Genomic DNA, 14,644 nt, shown 5'->3' on the forward strand with positions numbered 1-14,644 from the left:
TCCACAAACGTTTTTAGCACTTGCTTTATATCAGGCATTGTTAGATTGGGGAACCATGAAGGTAAATAGAACATAATGAAACTCAATCAGGATATGGGTGCATTGACCTAAACCCAAGAGATTTGGTTTTTGGTCATGGCTTTTCAAAAACTAGCTGTATGGTAAGTCCCTTAGAAGTTTTAGTCTCTAAGTCTTAGCTTTCTGGGGGTGAAATGAAGGAGTTGAAAATATGACTTCTAAATTTGTTTGCTTTCCTTCAGATTATACTTCTCCTCTCAAAGTCTGCTCTGTGTTTTCAAATAGCCCCTGGAACTCTCCATATGCATGAACTGTAAACACTTCAACTGACCATATCCCAAGCCAACAAATAATCTTATGCCCCTTGCTCTCAATTTTGCCCCAAAGTTATCTCCACCTCTTATACTTCCTTTCCTAGAGAATGGCATTGCCATCTACTGGGAAACTAAGCTGGAAGTTTAAAGGCCATAGTATATAGACCACTATCCTTCACAGTCCACATTCAATTAGTCACCAAACCCTGAAAAATCCACCTATGAGATAACTCTCCAATGGATCTCCTTCTTTCCCACCTCATTGTCACTTCTCCAGTTAAGACCCATCATTTCTTCAAATCTGTTCCTAGCCTGTAGGTCTACCTAAATTTGTCTCACACTAAGGCCAAAGTAATCTTTTCTTTTCTTTTTTTGAGACAGATTTTTGCTCTTGTTGCCCAGGCTGGAGTGCAATGGTGCAATCTTGGCTCACTGCAACCTCCGCCTCCCGGGTTCAAGCGATTCTCCTGTCTCAGGCGAATCTCCTGTCTCAAGTAGCTGGGATTACACGCACATGCCACCAGGCCTGGCTAATTTTTGTATTTTTAGTAGAGACGGGGCTGCATCATATTGGTCAGGCTGGTCTCAAACTTCTGACCTCAGGTGATCTGCCCGCCTCAGCCTCCCAAAGTGCTGGGATTACAGGTGTGTAATCCCACCACGCCTGGGCAAGGTAATCTTTCTAAAGCAAAAATATGAACAGGTCACTCAGCTGCTTAAAACTTTTGGTGGCTTCCATCAAAGAATAAATGGCTTTCCAAGAATGTGTATAATTATTTGTGTGCAAAATGGAGTTTTGATCAGGTGAAAGGGGAGACACTGCCTCCTATGGGAAGTCCTGGGTTGTGTATCCTTGCAGGAATGAAAGAAAAACAGATCAAAACAATGAGGAAGAGAAGAGAATAGCAAATATTGAGTGTTCACAATATAGCAAATACTGTACTTTAAATACACTGTTGTTTTAACACTCAGAAAACATATTAGGTGTCTTTGCTCAGGTTTTCAAAAATCAGACTCTGAGATGGAGATTTGTGTATGAAAAGTTGATGGAGGAGTGCCCATGATATAATTAATACCTGTGAGGGAGTGAGGGAAGTAAGAGTGAGCAGAGGGAGAAGTTGAGCTGTGGATGCAGTTGCAACAAAGTCCTCAGCTGACTCAGTGAGGAGCCTTGGAGCTGGAATGACCCTCAGAGCTGTTGCAAATTGAGGCAAAAGGGGACTGGACTTTTATATCCTTTCATCAACCAATTGGCCCAGTTGTTTGATGTGGATTCTGGCTAAGGAACTGGCTAAGGGCAGTTCCTGGGGAGGAACTCAGCTGAGAGCTGTCAGCCACCAATACTTCCTGCATGGAAATGACTGCTTTGGTCTTGAGGGGGAGATCTGAACAGCACATCATAGCATCCACTATGTGAGATAACTTGTAGTGCATTATTTTATAGATAAGAAAACTGATTTTCACCAACACCATGACTTATCCTAGGTCATACAAGTAATGGGCTCTAATTCATATTTGTCTTCATGTTCCTTTAGCCATATACATACAACCATGCAATGATAACCTTTTTTGATGAAGCTAGCAGAAGAAAAGAAATAACCAAGATCAGAGCAAAAATAAACGAACCTGAGACAAAAAAAAAAAAAAAAAAAAAAAAAAAAAAAAAAACCTCACACAAAGGATCAAAAAAATAAAGTTGGTTGTTTGAAAGGATAAACAAGATTGATAGACTGCTAGCTAGAATAATCAAGAAAAAACAAGAAAAGATCCCAAATAAGCACAATCAGAAATGACAAAGGTGACATTACAATTAATATTGCAGAAATACAAAAGATCCTCAGAGACCACTATGAACGCACACAAACTAGAAAATCTAGAGGAAATGGATAAATTCATGGAAACCCATAATCTCCTGATCGATCCAGGAAGCAACTGAAATTATGAACAGACCAATAATGAGTTGCAAAGCTGAATCAGTAATAAAAAAAATAACTACCAACCAAAAAATGCCCAGAATCAGATGGACTCACAGTGGAAATCTACCAGATGTACAAAGAACAGCTGGTACCAATCTTACTAAAACTATTCCAAGAAATTGAGGAAGAGGGCTTCTTCCTCAATTCATTCTATAAAGCCAGTATCATCCCGATATCAAAATCTGGTAAGGGTATGATAAAAAAAGAAAACTACAAGTTAATACTCCTGATGAACACAGATGCAAAAACTCTCAACAAAATACTAGCAAACTGAATTCAGCAGCACATCAAAAAGACAATTCATCAGGATAAAGTGGGGTTTATTTCTGGGATGCAGACATGATTCAGCATACACAAATCAATAAATGTGATTCACCACATAAACAATTAAAAATAAAAACCGTATGATCATCTCAATAAATACAGAAAAAGCATTCAATAAAATTCAACATCTCTTCATGAGAAAAACCCTCAACAAACTAGGCACTAAAGGAACATACCTCAAAATAATAAGAACAAACCCTGACAAACTCACAGCTAACATCCTATAGAATGGGCAAAATTTGTAAGCATTCCCCTTAAGAACTGGAACAAGACAAGGATGTCCACTGTCACCACTCGTATTCAGTAGAGTGCTGGAAATCCTAGTCAGAACAATTAGGCAAGAAAAAGAAATAAAAGGCATTCAAATAGGAAAAAAAAAAAAAGTCAAATTATCTCTGTTCACTGACAACATGTTCCTGTACCTAGAAGGCCCTAAAGATTACTCCAAAAGGCTCCTAGGCCTGATAAATAATCTCAACAAAGGTTCAGGATACAAAATCAATATACAAAAATCAGTAGCATTTCTATACACCAATCACATTCAAGTTGAGAACCAAATCAATAACTCAATCCCATTTACAATAGCCACAAAATATAAAATACCTAAGAATACATTTGACTAATGAGGTGAAAGATCTCTATGAGGAGAGCTACAATACATGTATGACAGAAATCACAGATGAGACAGCAAATGGAAAAACATTCCATGCTCATGGATTGGAAGAGTCAATACCATTTAAATGACCATGTTTCTCAAAACAATCTATGAATTAACAGAATTATTATCAAATTGCTATCATTTTTCACAGAATTAGAAAAAAAATTGTAAAATTCACATAGAACCAAAAAGAGCCTGGCTAGCCAAAGCCATCCTAAGCAAAAGAACAAAGCCATAGGTACCACATTACTCAACTTCAAACTATAGTACAAGGCCATGGTAACCCAAACAGCATGGTACTGGTACAAAAATGAACACATAGATCAATGGAACAGAACATGGAACCCAGAAATAAAGCCATAAACCTATAACCAACTGATCTTTGAAAGTCGACAGAAGTGAAAAATGGGGCAAGGGCACTCTATTCAATAAATAGTGCTGGGAAAACAGTCCAGTCATGTGCAGAAGAATGAAAGTGAACCCCTACCCCTCCCCTTATACAAAAATTAACTTGAGATGAATTAAAGACTTAAATGTTAGACTTCAAACTATAAAAATCCTAGAAGAAAACCTAGGAAAAACTCTTGCAGACATTAATCTAGGAAAGAATTTATGACTAATATCTCAAACACAAATACAGCAAAAACAAAAATTGACAAATGGGAGTTAATTAAACTAAAGAGCTCCTGGACAGCAAAAGAAAAAAAATCAACAGAGTAAATACAACCTACAGAATGGGGGGAAATATTTGCAAACTATGCATCCAACAAAGGACTAATAGCCAGAATCTATCAGGAACTTAAGCAAATCAACAAGAAAGAAACAACCCCATTGTGTTAGTCCATTTTGCATTGCTATGAAAGAATGCCTGAGACTGGGTAATTTATAAAGAAAAGAGGGTTTTTTGGCTCATAGTTCTGCAGGCCATACAAACATGGCACCAGTATCTGGTGAGGCCTCAGGAAGCTTACGGTCATAGTGGAAGGTAATGGGGAGCAGGCATGTCACATGGCAGGAGAGGGAGTGAGAGAGATGCCATGCTCTTTTACACAACCAGCTCTTTCATGAACTCATTATTGTGGGGCGGACACCAAGCCATTCATGAGTGATCTGCCTCTATGACCCAAACACCTCCCACTAGGCTCCACCTCCAACACTGGGAATTACATTTCAACATTTGGAGGTGAGAAACATCCATTTATATCAACCATTAAGAAGTGCACAAAGGACACGAAGAGACACTTCTCAAAGGAAGACAACAAGTGGCCAATAAACATATGAAAAAGGCTCAGTATCACTAATAATCAGAGAAATGCAAATTAAAACCACAATGAAATACCATCTCACACTGGCTAGAATGGCTATTCCTAAAAAGTGAAAAAATAACAAATGTTGGCAAGGATGTGGAGAAAAAGAACACTTATGCACTGTTGGTGGGAATGTAAGTAAGTTCAACCCTTATGGAAAACAGTATGGAGATTTCTCAAAATTATTTTAGAACTACCATTTGATCCAGCAGTCTCACTACTGGGAATCTACTGAAAGGAAAAGGAATAGTTTTATCAAAAAGACACCTGTACTCATATGTTTATTGCAGCACTATTCACAATAGCAAAGTCATGGAATCAACTTAGGTGCCCATCAATAGTGGGTTGGATAAAGAAAATGTGGTATATGTACACAATGGAATACTATACAGCTGTAAGAAAGAATGAAATCATGTCTTCTGCAGCAACATGGATGCAGTTGGAGGCCACTATCCTAAATAAATTACACAAAAACAGCATGTCCTCACTTGCAAGTGGGAGCTAAATAATGGGTACATACAGACATAAAGACGGAAAAAATAGACACTGGGGACCCCAAGAGTGGGGAGCAAGGGAGTGGGGTAAGGGTTGGAAACTACCTATTGGGTATTATATTCACTATGCGAGTGATGGGTTCAGTAGAAGTACAAACCCCAGCATTGCACAATAACAAATCTATACCTGCACCCCTTGAATCTAAAATGTAAATAAAAAAGAAACTTACTTGGCATAAAAATTTTATTAGCATAAGGTCAAACTTGAACCCTCGGATTCTTTGGGTGGCAGTATAAATTGTTCAAACATTAATCATTCAAGGAACAGCAGAGCTGGGCAATAGTGGGGCCAAAAATCTAAGATCCCAAATAGAGAGCCATGAGACTGTCAAACAGTGGAAGTAAAGTAGGAGGTGGGACTTGACTGTGTAAGCAGGGCTCAGACACAGGACCAAGTTGAGGATTAGCTGAAACAGGGCTGCAGTGGAAGCAGTTTTCCATAAGACACACCCACCAGTGTAACATGTCAGTTTACCACTGCTATGGCAACACTCAGAAATTACTGCCCCTTTCCATGGCCATGACCTGACAACCAGGAAGTTACCACCCTTTTCCTAAAAATTTCTGTATAAATTGTCACTTAATTTGCATATAATTAAAAGTGGGTATAAATGTGAGTGCAAAACTGCCTCTGATCTGCTACTTTGGGCACACAGCCTATTGGGATAGCCTTGCTCTGTGAGTCATTGTTTAACACCACCAGCTCACCCTTGAATTCTTCCTTGGGCAAAGCCAAGAGCCCTCCTGGGCTAAGCCCTAATTTTGGATCTCATCCGTCTTACGTCAAAAATATCAGGGCCTGTGGAGCCTCAGTGTATAACTCAGGATAAGAAGAGCAGAATCATGCTTATGGAAGGACTCTGATGAGTCTGTTTGTTGACCTAGGCCAGTGGCAAGAAATCTCCTGGGAGCAAGACAACTCAAAGGGCAGAAAGGAGTGGGGAGAAAGAGAAAGCCCCAGGTGAAGGCTGGAGCAGTTTCTAAGAAGACGGGAAAGACTAAGGGAAGTCAAGAGTCAAAAATCCTTAATGATAAGTAGATTAGCATATGGGGCAAGAGCTTAGAAAAAATGTCATAAAAGGAGGGCATAGGACCACCGCTATTCTCTTTCCCTGATCTCTCCTTATCTGGCCTTCTTGCCCCTAGATATGAAGGGCTCCGATAATGGCTTTGCTCAATAGCATGTATCCTGGGTCAGTGTGGTAAGAGGCAGTAGAGATTATATCCAAGTGCTGTGTCTGCTATTTATTTACTGCATGACCTCAAGCAAGTTATTTAACTCTCTAAGCTTCAGTTTCCTCATCTGTGAATCACCTGTGGGTAATAGTAAGGTTAAACCTGGTGCTGAGCTCATGGAAAAGTTCAGCTGCACTGCTGTAGAATTCTCATCTTCTTGTAGTCCCATGACATACCACACCTCTGTGAGCAAGCCAAATTAAGGACCCAGGTTCTTAAAATAGATTCTTGTATTTTAAAGAGTTCAGTAAACAATATAGGAAGCAACAGTAATTGCTTGTCTTTCTCCCAGCCCTCTATTCCAGGGAAGGGTTTTCTGGTGGAGTGGGAGTCTCCTCCAGGAGAAATAGTAGATGTTCTAAGCTGCAGGGAAATGTCTCCACAGAAACTTTCGCTGGAGGTTCTGGCTGGAAGAAAATCCAAGAAGGACAGCTGGGTCTCAGAATGCCATCTGAGCATGCAGGACAATATCCCAGCCAGTTGGGGCCCAAGACAAGACCAGAGTTCATTTTAATAGTGTTTATCCAGGTTCTGTCATCAGAACTGGGCACCATGAGCCATCCTTCTTAAAGACAAATACAACAGAAAAAGAGGCTGCCTCTTAACTGACATATTCACCCCTTGGAAAATGTCTTAAGATAAAACATACTCCTTGTTGTTTTAACTCTATTATCTTGCTCAACAAAGCAAAATTTAGAAACAATAAAACTAAAGAAGGAAGTATGTATCTCTGAGTATGATCTTTAGTTCTTTTACTCCACAGAATGCTTTTTAAAATTTGACATTTTAAACAATCTCTTGATCTTCATTTGTTCTTTTTTCAAGGAGAGATATGAACACAATGTTCTTTAAGAAATTGTTCTTCATTAAACTAGGCAACAACATGTGAGTCATTGTAACGTATTATGTTAAATTTGAAAAAATACAAAACTAGGTGCAACCCAGTGACTGTTGTTACAAATGTGCTTCTGGAATGAGTAGCCCACTGAGGCAAGAAAAAACTTCACTTAAGCCGCTGCTTAGTAAAAGGCACGTGGTGTCTATCCCAGGCACCAGCATCTTGACTGTAATTATTATTTGAGATTAGCCTAATTATCAGATGTTTACTTACGATGATAACCAGAGGCATTTTTTTACTTGAAATTTTATAATAAAGCAAAAAGATAAATTGAAGTGACCAAGCCCACCATACAGAATGAGACCCTCAGAGGTGTTGTATACAATGAAAATAAACACTAACCGCATTTACTGTACTGTGTGATTTTGGTATTGTCTTCCAATCCCTCCACACGTGGATTCTGTGAAACTGCATCAGGTGTGGCCAAGGGTTCAGTTCACATTTTCATTCTGTTTCACATTTTCTGTTCTGATTCATGGTTTACATATACAACTCTTCCTGTTCTCTATTATACACTGATATTTTCTTTATGAAATGTGATAGTCTATGCTGAGAAATTTCAATTCTTTTACAACAGGGCTTTAAAACACTTATTATATAAAGTCCATCTCTCTGTCTTCAATTGCTAAAAGGTCTTAATAGTCTATAGTGTGCTTTTGTCCCTAATTTATGTTGCCAAGTTATCATTGCCTCCAATAGAGATGCCCAGGAATGACATTCATTTGTAGGGTGCCTGAAACATTCTGCTCCATGTCTCTGAGGAGTGTCCTTGATCTTGACCACACAGCAGAACTTCCTGTGCATCCCCAGCTGCAGCTTTATGGGGTTCGCCATTTAATTAATCATGACCACCTGCAGGAAACAATAAAAAGTGGTAGACACCAATGCAAAACGACTTTCACATGTCAGGTGCTGCAGTGAACATCTTACTTGTATTTATGCCATTTACTTATCCCAACAATCCTATGAGATTGTTCATCGTCTTAACTCTGTTACTGATGAGGAAAGCGTGGCTTAGAGAGATTAAGTAACTTGTCTAAGGTGGGATGATTTATAAATAACAGAATGGGGACATGGGCCCAGAACTATCTGACCATGTAGCCAGAGTTCTGAACCAGTCTGCTGCCTTATAAAGAAAGGTTTGGAAAATTGCAAACTTGAAAGCAATTGTGATGGTTAAAAAATGTTGGCAGATTTTCCTTTCTTTCTTTTTTGTTTTCTTTTTTTTTTTTTTTACAGGGTCTCACTATGTCACCCAGGCTGGAGTGCGTGGCACAAACATAGCTCACTGTAATCTTGAACTTCTGGGCTCAAGCAATCCTCCTATCTCAGCCTCCTAAGTAGCTGGGACTACAGGCATGCGCCACCATGCTTGGCTAATTAAAAAAAATTTTTTTTTTTTTTTTTTTTTTGTAGAGCTGGGGTCTCATTAGGTTGCCCAGGCTGATCTTAAACTCTTGGCCTCAAATAATCCTCCTGCCTTGGCCTCCCAAAGTGTTAGGATTACAGGCGGAAGCCACTATACCTGGATCGCATTTTATTTTCTTTCTTTTGTAGACATTTTCTTCAGTGCTATATTACTTTTGTGATTTTTAAAAGAAGAGATGAATATTAGCTAGGGTTCTCCAGAGAAGCAGAATCAACAGGATACGTATACATAAAAAGATTTATTATGAGGAATTGGATCATGTGATTATGGAGACTGAGAAGTTTCATGGCCTGCTGTCTGCAAGGTGGAGATCCAGGAAAGCCAGTGGTGTAATTCCAGTTCGAGTTTGAAGGCCTGAGAACCAGGGGAGCTGACAGCGTAAATCCCAGCACAAGGGCTCACTAGGCAGGCGGGAAGCAAAAGGGACAAATTCTTCCTTCTGCCTTTTTGATCTAGTCAGGCCCTCAATGAATTGGATGGAGGGCAATCTGCTTTCCTGAGACACGATTCAAATGCTGATCTCATCCAGAACACCCTCACAGACACATTCAGAAATAATGTTTAATCTGGCCACTTCATAATGCCATCTAGTTGACACATAAAATTAACCACTGGAGGATGGAACCCCAATGTTAAAAAAAGACCACAATTCTTAAATATTTTTCTCTTAACTAGCAGTGTTATCTGATAAAGTCATTAAGTGGTTGACAATTAGATTTGTTATTCTTGGTAAGTATGAATATATTACTAAAGGATGTTTAGAGTCACTATATTTTAAACCAATGGAATGGTTTTCTCATAGTCAGTGCTGGGGCGGGCAGGTAGATGGGGAAGAGGTGGGTGGATGGAGAAGAGGCGAGTGGATGGAGAAGCAGGTGGATTGGGATTCCACCACTGGGCTTCATCTGGAGTTACTCTCCACTATTCACCTCTCTCTCCAGTGGTTCCAGTTAGAATTGTTCACTGAAGATTTCTACCCTATAGCTAGCTTTTCCAAGCAGCTCAAGTGTCCTAGCTCTCCCCTCTTTCCTGGACTCACTTCTGGTCAGCCCACCTCATTGGTGTGACAGTGCAGGAATCACTGCTTTGGACTGCATAAATGGCCCATGAGTATCTCAGAGGGTCATTCAATGACTTCATGGAGCACACAGCGCCCATTCCCCAGCTGTCTCTGTTTCTCAGGGAGGTGACTGGTTAGTTAAGGACCAGAACTATTCAGAGACAGAAATGAATTCTGCTTCTGATAGTGGTTACACAGGGTTTCCAGGTACTTTGCAAATTATTGTCGTATCTACCACTCTGTCTAAGAAGGAAGACCAGGGTTATGGGAGGCAGTTTTTGGAGCACAGAAAAGATCTGAGGCTGGTGACTGAATAACCACTGTCACCAGTTCCTGAACCCTATTTCTTCCTAGAAGGAGTAGAGTGGCATGGGCATTTCCCTTTCTTTAACAATGTATGCCAGTAAAAAGCAGGCTAGCAAATTACATGACTGCTACATGAGGTCATTTGAAAGGTAGTAGGAAGCACCCCAGTCCTACCAAGAATGCTTCTAAAAATGCTGTGGAGAGAGTCTGTGAAGCAGTGACTCTTTCTCGGTCACAGTCACCCCTTAAGGGACATGAAGAATTCCAAGTCAGTTCAGCGCAGGCCCCAGGAAGGGAGGGATCCCCACATATTGGGTCTGGGGTCTGGAAGGATGGAGGAGCATCAATGGAAATGACAGCAGTTTGGAGAGGAAGTCCTCAGATGGCAAAGACCCTCAGATGTCTCTCCACTTCCAGACTCCAGTGCCCTGAAGCAAGTCTGAATTTCTCACTGATGTGAGAAACCTGGTGAGGGCCTTGCAGTGGGCAATCCCAGTACCACAGACAGGATACAGGGAAGAAGGCACTGCCAGTGGGATTTTCATCTCTCCTGCCCAGGCCTGGTCACTCAGCTCATCCATCTGGCTAGGGAACTGATGGCAGACACGAACATTCAGCATAAAGGAGTTGAGTAGAGCCTGAGCCTGGATCTGGGCTAGAGCCACTTCAAAGCCCAGTTTTCTCTCCACTCTCCCCTCAACCCTGACAGCCCCAGCGCCACAACAAGGCTATCTGGTTGACTAGTCTGCTCAGCCTCCATATCAGCCATCTGCCCTGTGGGCTTCCTCATCTCACCCAGCAGGGCGGACCCCAGGGTGTTTTTTCCCAGTGCTTTCCCCAGGCCAGTTTTAAACTCTTCAATCAGGTCTACTAGGAGAGGTTTCAGAGTTTGGGGGAATTCTGTATTTTCATTTTCGTTTTGCAGGGTTTTTTTTTTTTTTTTTTTTTCTTATCCAGATAAATATGCTCATCATGAGGTCCATGTGGCCAGGTGATCTGGCCTTAGTGGCCCTTCTCTGTGGGGTCAGTTCATTCCATAGGGGACCTCTGGTCAGAGGCTATGATGATGATGACCATTGGCTGGGAAGCCAAGACACTCAGGAACAGTCCAGCCCAGACACTGTCAGGCAGGTGATATTGGCACCCATAGCCATAGTGTCAGGAGAGAGAGTGGCAAGTCTTAGGGACACATTTAAGAGTATAGGAGGTGTGGCACATATACACCATGGAATACTATGCAGCCATAAAAAAGGATGAGTTTGCGTCCTTTGTAGGGACATGGATGCAGCTGGAAACCATCATTCTTAGCAAACTATCACAAGAACAGAAAACCAAACACCGCATGTTCTCACTCATAGGTGGGAACTGAACAATGAGATCACTTGGACTCGGGAAGGGGAACATCACACACTGGGGCCTATCATGGGGAGGGGGGAGGAGGGAGGGATTGCACTGGGGAGTTATACATGATATAAATGATGAATTGATGGGTGCTGACGAGTTGATGGGTGCAGCACACCAACATGGCATAAGTATACATATGTAACAAACCTGCACGTTATGCACATGTACCCTAGAACTTAAAGTATAATAAACAAACAAACAAACAAACAAACAAAAAAAGAGTATAGGAGGTAGGAGATGTCTTCGATGGATAACCCATTTGAGGTTTTTTGGGGAAGGCTATTTTCCACAGAAAAGTAGTCCTCCTCACTCTCAGGGTGGGGCTCTGCATCGCCAAAGGGAAAGAATGGTGCTGAGCCACAGACATGGGAGGCTAGGACAGGAAACAGTGCTCACCTAGGATTCTCCTATTGCCCACACTGTGGCCTGTGCCAGAAGGAATGTTTCACAGATAATGAGCCATTGGCCTACACGAGCCTGAAGACTGGCTAAGATTCTTGCTCGGTATAATGCAAGTGGTATGGTGAATGGATAGAGCACAGACTCTGGAGTCAGATAATCCAGGGTTTGAATCCAACTCTTGCTTTTTTTTTTTTTTTCTTTGGCTCTGAGCCATTGAGCAAGTTATTTAATAGCAGCACTATACTTCAATTTGTAAAATGAGGATAATTATTCCTGCTTCTTACTGCTACCAAGATTAATGAAATAACACATGTGGAAACCCCAGGCATCCAGGGAGTTCAATTAGCAAGCTTTCCTTCCTCCTTATCCTCTTGAGTATTCATGGTGATAAATACTCACCAGGAAAAAGGAAAGAGCTCTGATCAGTGTCAGGATTCCCAAGTTTGGTCCAGATTCTGCCTTACAAATGCCACTAGCTCCTTAGTAGGGCTGTTAGGAGGATCAAATAAGGCCGTGAATGCGAAGGCTTTTGAAAACGACTTTGTAACTACAAGGCACTATCATCTGTGTATCTTCTGTTGGTCTATTGATATCTGCTCTTAATAGCTGAAGGAAGCAGCTCAGTATACTAGATGTACTAACTGCAAATCTCTGGTCAGTCACATTGTCCCTCAGATCCTGTATTAGTTTCCTGTGACTGCTGTAACAAATTATCACAAACCTGATGACTTAAAACAACAGAAATTCATTCTCCTACCATTCTGTAGGCCCAAGGTCTAAAGATAACATATTGGCAGGGCATGGCTCCTTCTGAAAGCTCCAGGGGAGAATCTTTCTGTGCCTCTTCCAGCGTCTGGTTGTCTCTGGTGTTCCTTGGATTGTGGCTGCATAGCTCTAGTCTCTGTTCTGTCTTTTCACATGGCCATCTTCTTTGTGTCTCTGTGTGTCCTTTTTCTATTTCTTATAAAGAGGCACTACTCTCATTGGATTTGGGGATCACTCTAATTCACCCAACATAATCTCATCTCAATTCTTTCCTTAATTACATCTGAAAGATCCTTATTCCAAATAAGGCCACATTCAGACGTTCCAGGTGAAGAAGAATTTGGGGGCAGGGAGGACTCTATAGAATCCACTCTAGAATCTCAGAACCTTCATCTAAACCATTTCTGACCCTCATTCAATGTATGTTTTTATTGAGTTCTAGATTGCACCAAACAGGAAAACTCTTCAGACAGTGCTTAGCATTAGCTCAGTTTTCTGTGCAGAGGGGATCCCGGAGGTCAGAGTGGAGATGCCTCATGGTGAGGCTGGAGTAGGGCTAATTCTGGAAATGAGAGGAAGGGCAAAGTAAACAAGAGAATAAGTGTCTGTCTTTGAGAGAGAATGGTTTGAAATGAATAGACAGCATGCATTCCAGGAGCCGTGCAGCTCGAGGAGAGAACACCAGTCTTGAAATCAGACCTGGATTATTGGTTTCCCATTTTTACAGGATCCTAGTATTCTCACATCATTTAGTTATTTCAACTGATATTTTATGAATATGTAGACAGTATGCCATTCACTATTTGGATTCTCAGTTATTGTAACAGTGGTGTGTTGGTAAATGGTTAACCATAATGAAAAATAATGTATGCATATATGTAAATGAGTTTGTTATAAATTTTGCTTATATGAAGAATGTGTAACATGCAATTTATAAAATACAATTTATTGTATTTTAGCAAAATGTACAATCCCCTTTATTGTAAATTCCATATAGCCACTGATTTCACAGGCTGCTTGCTTTCATATTGGCTTAATTCATATCCACAGCCGAACTGTGGTTACAATTGACAAAGGAATGTAGTTCCAAGATGAATGTTGGTTAATGTCTTTTTTGAAGTTAAAGAAATGTGAAACAACAAAAATATATGTTGGAACATCACTTGCTCATCAGTGACACTAGTGACTTTTTGCTGAATCAGATGATAGTTTTTGAATACTGGAAAAATGTTTCCTCAATTTTTTATGCTAATCCCAATGTAAGAGCCACAGTCATAGCACACATTTAAGTGTACTCTGCATCATTATGTTTTCTCTATTACTTTCTTACATTTAGACAATCAACAAAACAATAAAGTTCTGATTCATATTGCTTGCTGATTTCCGTGGCATAAACTCTCATCATGGCCAGTTTCAAGTTCCCGACATAATGCCATTGAATGCAGAGTGGGGAAGACAGGTCCAGAAGCACCAATGATCCAGTATTTAATTTCCACTCTAGACACATAAGAGATGTCAATTACCTCAAGAACGTAGATATCAGTAATGTCATAACATAATTAAGAAACAATGAGCTTTGAGATTTTATTCCCTCTGTTTAGTATAATTTATTTAGTTGCAAAGTTTCTTTTAAAGTCAGGGTTTTGCTCTGTTGCACAGGCTGGAGTGCAGTGGCTATTCACAGGTGTATTAGTCCATTCTCACACTGCTCTAAAGATACTACCCAAGACTGTGTAATTTATAAAGGAAAAAGGTTTAATTGACTCACAGTTCCACATGGCTAAGGAGGTCCCAGGAAACTTACAATCATGGCAGAAGGCAAAGGAGAAGCAAGGACCTTCTTCACATCACAGTAGGAGACAGAAGTGCAGCCAAGAGCAGAAAATATTGCCTTCTAAAACCATCCGATCTTGTGAGAACCCACTCACTGTCTTAAGACCAGCATGGAGAGGAAACTGCCCCCATGATCCAAAACCTCCCACCTTGTCCCTTT

This window comes from Rhinopithecus roxellana, chromosome 8 (assembly GCF_007565055.1).
Source record: "Rhinopithecus roxellana isolate Shanxi Qingling chromosome 8, ASM756505v1, whole genome shotgun sequence".
Lineage (NCBI taxonomy): Eukaryota > Metazoa > Chordata > Mammalia > Primates > Cercopithecidae > Rhinopithecus > Rhinopithecus roxellana.